Here is a 10151-nt window from a genome sequence, read left to right as displayed (position 1 = left end):
ACCAGCACACACCAAGTGGGCCCCGGAAGTGAATTTATGCATCAATTACTTACTTCTGTAAACCCTAGTAGCTAGTTTGTTATAAATAGGACTTTTACTATTGTAATTGACATCATGGATTGTATTTTTGATCCTGTGATCACGTTTTAGGGGGCTGGCCTCTCGGCCATGCCTGGACCTCTCACTTATGTATTTTTCAACGGTAGAGTTTCTGCACTCCATAGATTAAGGTGTGGAGCTCTGCTGTTCCTCAAAGATTAATGCAAAGTACTACTGTTTTTCGATTCAATTCAACTTATTCCGCTTCTAAGATATTCATTCGCACTTCAACGTGAATGTGATGAACGTGACAATCATCATCATTCCCTATGAACGCGTGCCTGACAACCACTTCCGTTCTACCTTAGATTGAATGAGTATCTCTTGGATCTCTTAATCAGAATCTTCGTGGTGTAAGCTAGATTGATGGCGGCATTCATGAGAATCCGGAAAGTCTAAACTTTGTCTGTGGTATTCCGAGTAGGATTCTGGGATTGAATGACTGTGACGAACTTCAAACTCGCGAGTGCTGGGCGTAGTGACAGACGCAAAAGGATAGTAAATCCAATTCCAGTATGATCGAGAACCTCCAAGATGATTAGCCGTGCTGTGACGGCGCATCAGACCATTTTCACAAAGAGGAATAGGATGCAACCATCGACAAGGGTGATGCTTCCAGACGATTAGCCGTGCTGTGACAGAGCATTTAGACCATTTTCCCGAGAGGATTGAAAGTAGCCATTGGCACCGGTGACATCCTTACAAAAAGCTAGCCATAGAAAGGAGTAAGACTGATTGGATAAAGACAGCAGGAAAGCAGAAGTTCAGAGGAACGAAAGCATCTCTATGCGCTTATCTGAAATTCTCACCAATGATTTACATAAGTATTTCTATCCTTATTTTATTTATTATTTATTTTCAAAAACTCCATAATCAATTATTATCCGCCTGACTGAGATTTACAAGGTGACCATAGCTTGCTTCATACCAACAATCTCCGTGGGATCGACCCTTACTCACGTAAGGTTTATTACTTGGACAACCCAGTGCACTTGCTGGTTAGTTGTATCGAAGTTGTGACAAATTATGAATTGAGATTAGAGCACCAAGTCTTTGGAGCCATTACCAGAGATCACAATTTCGTGCACCAAGTTTTTGGCGCCGTTGCCGGGGATTGTTCGAATTTGGACAACTGACGGTTCATCTTGTTGCTCAGATTAGGTAACTTTCTTTTCGTTTTGTTTTCAAAAAAATTTTCAAAAATATTTCAAAATTTTCTCACCTGTTTTCAAAAAAAGAGAAAAAAAATATGTTTTCAAAAATATATTTTTCTTCAGAATTTTTAAGAATGAATTCTAGTGTTTCATGAAGCATGTGAAGCCTGGCTGGCTGTAAAGCCATGTCTAAATTCATTTGGACTGAGGCTTCCAATTTGTTATCAAGAGCAAGCTAGTTGTTGCTAATCCATCTGCTGCTGTTCCTGATTTACATACTAAAGCTTGGCTGGCTATTAAGCCATGCCTGACCCTTTGATTGGAGCTTTAGACTAAAGAGCATAAGATTCCTGGAATTCATATTAAAAATTTTGGAATCCTTATTTTTCTCTTTCTAAATAATTTTCGAAAAAATCCAAAAAAATTAGAAAATCATAAAAATCAAAAATATTTTGTGTTTCTTGTTTGAGTCTTGAGTCAATTTTTAAGTTTGGTGTCAATTGCATATTCATCTTGCATTTTTCGAAAATTCATGCATTCATGGTGTTCTTCATGATCTTCAAGTTGTTCTTGGTAAGTCGTCTTGTTTGATCTTGATGTTTTATTGTTTTGTGTTGTATGGTGTTTTTCATATGCATTTTTGAATTCTTAATGCCTAAGCATTAAAGATTTCTAAGTTTGGTGTCTTGCATATTTTCTTTGCAAAAAAAAAAATTTCAAAAATATGTTCTTGATGTTCATCATGATCTTCAAAGTGTTCTTGGTGTTCATCTTGACATTCATAGCATTCTTGCATGCATTCATTGTTTTGATCTAAAAATTTTCATGCATTGCATCTTTTTCATGTTTTCCCTCTCATCATAAAAATTTCAAAAATCAAAAAAATATCTTTCCCTTTCTCTCTCTTAAAATTTCGAAAATTAGATTTGACTTTTTTAAAAATTTTTAAAATCTAGTTGTTTTATGAGTCAAATCAAATTTTCAATTTAAAAATCTCATCTTTTTCAAAATCTTTTTCAAAAATCAAAATCTTTTTCATTTTTTTTAGTTATTTTCGAAAATTTTAAAAATGTTCTTCAAAAATCTTTTTCTTATCTTTATCTCCTAATTTTCGAAAATAACATCATCAATTAATGTTTTGATTCAAAAATTTCAAGTTTGTTACTTACTTGTTAAGAAAGATTCAAACTTTAAGTTCTAGAATCATATCTTGTGATTTCTTGTGAATCAAGTCATTAATTGTGATTTTAAAAATCAAATCTTTTTCAAAACTAATTTCAATCATATCTTTTCAAAAATATCTTCCTATCTTATCTTTTTCAAAATCATATCTTTTTCAAAAAAAAAAATTTGATTTTAAATATCTTTTCTAACTTCTTATCTTCTCATCTTTTAAAAAATTGATTTTCAAATTTGTTTCAACTAACTAACTAACTTTTTGTTTGTTTCTTATCTTTTTCAAAACTACCTAACTAACTCTCTCTCTCTCTAATTTTCGAAAATATCTTCCCTCTTTTTCAAAAATTCTTTTTAATTAACTAATTATTTTAATTTTTGATTTTTTTTATTATTTTCGAAAATTACTAATCTTTTTCAAAAACTATTTTCAAAAATCACTAACTCTTCTTCAAAAGTAATTTTCGAAAATCCTCTCCCTCTCTCATCTTATTCTAATTATTTATTCATCTACTAACACTTCTCTTCATCTCACATCACTGCTCCTATCCTTACTCTTGTGTTTGGATTCTTCATTCTTCTTCACCCCTATTCCTTTTCTTCTTCTACTAACAGTAAGGAACGTCTTTACTGTGACATAGAGGATTCCTCTTCTTTTCTTGTTCTCTTCTCTTTCTTATGAGCATGAACAAGGAAAAAGGCATTCTTGTTGAAGCTGATCCAGAACCTGAAAGGACTCTGAAGAGGAAACTAAGAGAAGCTAAATTACAACAATCCAGAGACAACCTTATTGAAAATTTCGAACAAGTAAGGAGATGGCAGCCGAACCCAACAACAATAATGCAAGGAGAATGCTGGGTGACTTTACTGCACCAAATTCCAATTTACATGGAAGAAGCATCTCCATTCCTACCATTGGAGCAAACAACTTTGGGCTGAAACCTCAATTAGTTTCTCTGATGCAGCAAAACTGCAAGTTTCATGGACTTCCATCTGAAGATCCTTTTTAGTTCTTAACTAAATTCTTGCAGATCTGTGATACTATTAAGACTAATGGAGTAGATCCTGAAGTCTACAGGCTCATGCTTTTCCCTTTTGCTGTAAGAGACAGAGCTAGAATATGGTTGGACTCTCAACCTAAGGATAGCCTGAACTCTTGGGATAAGCTGGTCAAGGCTTTCTTAGCCAAGTTCTTTCCTCCTCAAAAGCTGAGTAAGCTTAGAGTGGATGTTCAAACCTTCAGACAGAAAGAAGGTGAATCCCTCTATGAAGCTTGGGAGAGATACAAAAAACTAACCAAAAAGTGTCCTTCTGACATGCTTTCAGAATGGACCATCCTGGACATATTCTATGATGGTCTGTCTGAATTAGCTAAAATGTCATTGGATACCTCTGCAGGTGGATCCATTCACCTAAAGAAAATGCCTGCAGAAGCTCAAGAACTCATTGACATGGTTGCTAATAACCAGTTCATGTACACTTCTGAGAGGAATCCTGTGAGTAATGGGATGCCTATGAAGAAGGGAGTTCTTGAAATTGATACTCTGAATGCCATATTGGCTCAGAATAAAATATTAACTCAGCAAGTCAATATGATTTCTCAGAGTCTGAATGGAATGCAAGCTGCAACCAATAGTACTCAAGAGGCATCTTCTGAAGAAGAAGCTTATGATCCTGAGAACCCTGCAATAGCAGAGGTGAATTACATAGGTGAACCATATGGAAACACCTATAATCCATCATGGAGAAATCATCCAAATCTCTCATGGAAGGATCAAAGGCCTCAACAAGGCTTTAATAATGGTGGAAGAAACAGGTTTAGCAACAGCAAACCTTTTCCATCATCCACTCAGCAACAGACAGAGAACTCCGAACAAAATACCTCTAATTTAGCAAACTTAGTCTCTGATCTATCTAAGGCCACTGTAAGTTTCATGAATGAAACAAGGTCCTCCATTAGAAATTTGGAGGCACAAGTGGGCCAGCTGAGTAAAAGGATCATTGAAATCCCTCCTAGTACTCTCCCAAGCAATACAGAAGAAAATCCAAAAGGAGAGTGCAAGGCCATTGAATTAAATACCATGGCCAAACCTGTAAGGGAAGGAGAGGACGTGAATCCCAAGGAGGAAGACCTCCTGGGACGTCCAGTGATCAATAAGGAGTTTCCCTCTGAGGAACCAAAGGAATCTGAGGCTCATCTTGAGACCATAGAGATTCCATTAAACCTCCTTATGCCATTCATGATCTCTGATGAGTATTCCTCTTCTGAAGAGAATAAGGATGTTACTGAAGAGCAAGCTGCCAAGTTCCTTGGTACAATCATGAAGCTGAATGCCAAATTATTTGGCATTGATACTTGGGAAGATGAACCTCCCTTGTTCACCAATGAACTAAGTGATCTGGATCAACTGACATTGCCTCAGAAGAAACAGGATCCTGGAAAGTTCTTAATACCCTGTACCATAGGCACCATGATCTTTAAGGCTCTGTGTGACCTTGGTTCAGGGATAAACCTCATGCCCCTCTCTGTAATAGAGAAACTGGGAATCTTTGGGGTGCAAGCTGCTAAAATCTCATTAGAGATGGCAGACAGTTCTAGAAAACAGGCCTATAGACAAGTAGAGGACGTGTTAGTAAAGGTTGAAGGCCTTTACATCCCTGCTGATTTCATAGTCCTAGATACTGGGAAGGCTGAGGATGAATCCATCATCCTAGGAAGACCTTTCCTAGCCACAGCAAGAGCTGTGATTGATGTTGACAGAGGTGAACCAGTCCTTCAATTGAATGAAGACTCCCTTGTGTTTGCAACTCAAGGTTATCCCTCTGCAACCATGGAGAGGAAGCATGAAAAGCTTCTCTCACTACAGAGTCAACCAGAGCCCCCACAGTCAAACTCTAAGTTTGGTGTTGGGAGGTCACAACCAAATTCTAAGTTTGGTGTCAAACCCCCATATCCAAACTCTAAGTTTGGTGTTGGGAGGTCTCAACAAAGCTCTGCACATCTGTGAGGCTCCATGAGAGCCCACTGTCAAGCTATTGACATTAAAGAAGCGCTTGTTGGGAGGCAACCCAATGTTTATTTATCTAATCTTTATTGTTTTTCATGTTTTATTAAGTTCATGATCATGTGAAGTCACAAAAAAAAATAGAAAAATTAAAAGCAGAATCAAAAACAGCAAAAAAAAAATCACACCCTAGAGGAAAACCTTACTGGCGTTTAAACGCCAGTAAGAAGCATATTTTGGGCGTTCAACGCCAGAACAGAGCATGGTTCTGGCGCTGAACGCCAGAAAGGGGCAGCATCTGGGCGTTTGAATGCCAGAAATGCACCCTGGAGAAGAGCTGGCGCTGAACGCCCAGAACAAGCATGGTTCTGGTGTTCAACGCCAGAAATGGGCCACAAATGGGCGTTCAACGCCCAAAACAAGCACCAATCTAGTGCTGAACGCCCAGAGTTGTGTGCAAGGGCATTTTGCATGCCTAATTTGGTGCAAGGTTGTAAATCCTTGAACACCTAAGGATTTGTAGACCCCACAGGATCACCTCAGGATCTGTGGACCCCACAGGATCCCCACATACCTCCACTCACCTTACCTCCTCATAATCCTATATCTCCCTCTCTCTCCATTCATGATCATCCCTTCTGTTTTCCATTTACCACTCACATCCATACACCCACCTACCTTCAAAATTCAACATCTCTCTCCCACCCAATCCCACCTATATGGCCGAATACACACATCCCCCCATCTCCTCCATATCTTCTTCTTCTTCTTCTTCTATTCTTTCTTCTTTTGCTCGAGGGTGAGCAACATTCTAAGTTTGGTGTGGTAAAAGCATAAGCTTTTTGTTTTTCCATTACCATTAATGGCACCTAAGGCCAGAGAAACCTCAAGAAAGAGGAAAGGGAAGACAATTGCTTCCACCTCTGAGCCATGGGAGATGGAAAGATTCATCTCACAAGCCCATCACTAAGAAAAGGATGGAGCAAACAAGAGAGCCCACTGATGGAGCTCAAGAAAAACATAAGGAAGCTCATCATCAATAAATCCTTGAGATACCTCAAGGGATGCATTTTCCTCCACAAAACTATTGGGAGCAATTCAACACCTCCCTAGGAGAATTAAGTTCCAACACGGGACAATTAAGGGTGGAACATCAAGAGCACTCCATCATCCTTCATGAAATAAGAGAAGATCAAAAAGCAATAAGGGATGAGCAACAAAGACAAGGAAGAGACATAGAAGAGCTCAAGGACATCATTCGTTCCTCAAGAAGGAAACGCCACCATCACTAAGGTGGACTCATACCTTGTTCTTACTTTCTCTATTTTTCGTTTTCTTTATGTTAAGTGCTTATATATGTTTGTGTCTTCATTACATGATCATTAGTATTTAGTAACTATGTCTTAAAGTTATGAATGTCCTATGAATCCATCACCTCTCTTAAATGAAAAATGTTTTAATTCAAAAGAACAATAAGTACATGAGTTTAGAATTTATCCTTGAAATTAGTTTAATTATATTGATGTGGTGACAATGCTTCTTGTTTTCTGAATGAATGCTTGAACAGTGCATATGTCTTTTGAAGTTGTTGTTTTAGAATGTTAAATATGTTGGCTCTTGAAAGAATGATGACTAGGAGACATGTTATTTGATAATCTGAAAAATCATAAAAATGATTCTTGAAGCAAGAAAAAGCAGCAAAGAACAAAGCTTGCAGAAAAAAAATATAATATAGGCGAAAAAAAAAGAGAAGAAAAGAAAAAGAAAAAGCAAGCAGAAAAAGCCAAAGCTCTTAAAACCAAGAGGCAAGAGCAAAAAGCCAATAACCCTTAAAACGAAAAGGCAAGGGCAAATAAAAAGGATCCCAAGGCTTTGAGCATCAGTGGATAGGAGGGCCTAAAGGAATAAAATCCTGGCCTAAGCGGCTAAACCAAGCTGTCCCTAACCATGTGCTTGTGGCGTGAAGGTGTCAAGTGAAAACTTGAGACTGAGCGGTTAAAGTCAAGGTCCAAAGCAAAAAAAAAGAGTGTGCTTAAGAACCCTGGACACCTCTAATTGGGGACTTTAGCAAAGCTGAGTCACAATCTGAAAAGGTTCACCCAATTATGTGTCTCTGGCATTTATGTATCCGGTGGTAATACTGGAAAACAAAGTGCTTAGGGCCACGGCCAAGACTCATAAAATAGCTGTGTTCAAGAATCATCATACTGAACTAGGAGAATCAATAACACTATCTGAACTCTGAGTTCCTATAGATGCCAATCATTCTGAACTTCAATGGATAAAGTGAGATGCCAAAACTATTCAAGAGGCAAAAAGCTACAAGTCCCGCTCATCTGATTGAAGCTATGTTTCATTGATAGTTTGGAATTTATAGTATATTCTCTTGTTTTTATCCTATTTGATTTTCAGTTGCTTGGGACAAGCAACAATTTAAGTTTGGTGTTGTGATGAGCGGATAATTTAGACGCTTTTTGGCATTGTTTTTAGTATGTTTTTAGTAGAATCTGGTTACTTTTAGGGATGTTTTCATTAGTTTTTATGCTAACTTTACATTTCTGGACTTTACTATGAGTTTGTGTATTTTTCTGTGATTTCAGGTATTTTCTGGCTGAAATTGAGGGACTTGAGCAAAAATCAGATTCAGAGGTTGAAGAAGGACTGCTGATGCTGTTGGATTCTGACCTCCCTGCACTCAAAGTGGATTTTCTGGAGCTACAGAACTCAAAATGGCGCGCTTCTAATTGCGTTGGAAAGTAGACATCCAGGGCTTTCCAGCAATGTATAATAGTTCATACTTTGAACGAGTTTCGACGACGTAAAAGGGCATTGAACGCCAGTTGTATGCTGCTGTCTGGAGTTAAACGCCAGAAACAAGTCACAAACCAGAGTTGAACGCCAGAAATACGTTACAACCTGGCGTTCAACTCCAGAAAGAGCCTCTGCACGTGTAACATTCAAGCTCAGCCCAAGCACACACCAAGTGGGCCCCGGAAGTGGATTTATGCATCAATTACTTACTTCTGTAAACCCTAGTAGCTAGTTTATTATAAATAGGACTTTTTACTATTGTAATTGACATCCTGGATTGTATTTTTGATCCTGTGATCACGTTTTAGGGGGCTGGCCTCTCGGCCATGCCTGGACCTCTCACTTATGTATTTTTCAACGGTAGAGTTTCTGCACTCCATAGATTAAAGTTTGGAGCTCTGCTGTTCCTCAAAGATTAATGCAAAGTACTACTGTTTTTCTATTCAATTCAACTTATTCCGCTTCTAAGATATTCATTCGCACTTCAACGTGAATGTGATGAACGTGACAATCATCGTCATTCCCTATGAATGCGTGCCTGACAACCACTTCCGTTCTACCTTAGATTGAATGAGTATCTCTTGGATCTCTTAATCAAAATCTTCGTGGTGTAAGCTAGATTGATGGCGGCATTCATGAGAATCCGGAAAGTCTAAACCTTGTCTGTGGTATTCCGAGTAGGATTCTGGGATTGAATGACTGTGACGAACTTCAAACTCACGAGTGCTGGGCGTAGTGACAGACGCAAAAGGATAGTAAATCCTATTCCAGTATGATCGAGAACCTCCAAGAAGATTAGCCGTGCTGTGACAGCGCATCGGACCATTTTCACAGAGAGGAATAGGATGCAACCATCGACAAGGGTGATGCCTCCAGACGATTAGCCGTGCTGTGACAGAGCATTTGGACCATTTTCCTGAGAGGATTGAAAGTAGCCATTGGCACCGGTGACATCCTTACAAAAAGCCAGCCATAGAAAGAAGTAAGACTGATTGGATGAAGACAGCAGGAAAGCAGAAGTTCAGAGGAACGAAAGCATCTCTATGCGCTTATCTGAAATTCTCACCAATGATTTACATAAGTATTTCTATCCTTATTTTATTTATTATTTATTTTCGAAAACTCCATAATCAATTATTATCCGCCTGACTGAGATTTACAAGGTGACCATAGCTTGCTTCATACCAACAATCTCCGTGGGATCGACCCTTACTCACGTAAGGTTTATTACTTGGACGACCCAGTGCACTTGCTGGTTAGTTGTATCGAAGTTGTGACAAATTATGAATTGAGATTAGAGCACCAAGTCTTTGGAGCCATTACCAGATATCACAATTTCGTGCACCAGGGACTATGGCCGCCTAGGCCACGGAAGTTTGAGGCAATAACAGGTCTGTGATGCCCTTAGATGTTCTGGGCCGCACGCGCGCTACACTGATGTATTCAACGAGTCTATAGCCTTGGCCGACAGGCCCGGGTAATCTTTGAAATTTCATCGTGATGGGGATAGATCATTGCAATTGTTGGTCTTCAACGAGGAATTCCTATTAAGCGCGAGTCATCAGCTCGTGTTGACTACGTCCTTGCCCTTTGTACACACCGCCCGTCGCTCCTACCGATTGAATGGTCCGGTGAAGTGTTCGGATCGCGGCGACGTGGGCGGTTCGCTGCCGGCGACGTTGTGAGAAGTCCACTGAACCTTATCATTTAGAGGAAGGAGAAGTCGTAACAAGGTTTCCGTAGGTGAACCTGCGGAAGGAGCATTGTCGATGCCGCACAAACCAGGATTGACGTGCGAACGAGTCCACAAACACCCGAGGCGGGGAAGGGCAGGCCGTGCGCGGCTGGCGCCCTGTCTCAAACAAGAACAAAACCCCGGCGCGGAAAGTGCCAAGGAAGCCAAACG

The 10151-nt window shown here is 39.3% G+C and overlaps 1 non-coding gene and 1 pseudogene across 1 annotated transcript; one reads left to right on the top strand and one right to left on the bottom strand.

The window, feature by feature from the left end:
- Nucleotides 1–9644, top strand: part of LOC140180600 (uncharacterized) — an 11190-nt pseudogene extending 1546 nt beyond the window's left edge.
- LOC112767551 (small nucleolar RNA R71) lies at nt 3644–3751 on the bottom strand. The gene has a single exon (XR_003184994.1). It is a non-coding gene; the product is annotated as a small nucleolar RNA R71 (small nucleolar RNA).
- Nucleotides 9645–10151: the final 507 nt, after the last annotated feature.

Source organism: Arachis hypogaea, chromosome 17, assembly GCF_003086295.3.
Source record: "Arachis hypogaea cultivar Tifrunner chromosome 17, arahy.Tifrunner.gnm2.J5K5, whole genome shotgun sequence".
NCBI lineage: Eukaryota > Viridiplantae > Streptophyta > Magnoliopsida > Fabales > Fabaceae > Arachis > Arachis hypogaea.
Note: the sequence above shows the minus strand (reverse complement) of the source record. Positions and strands in the feature narration are given on the sequence as shown.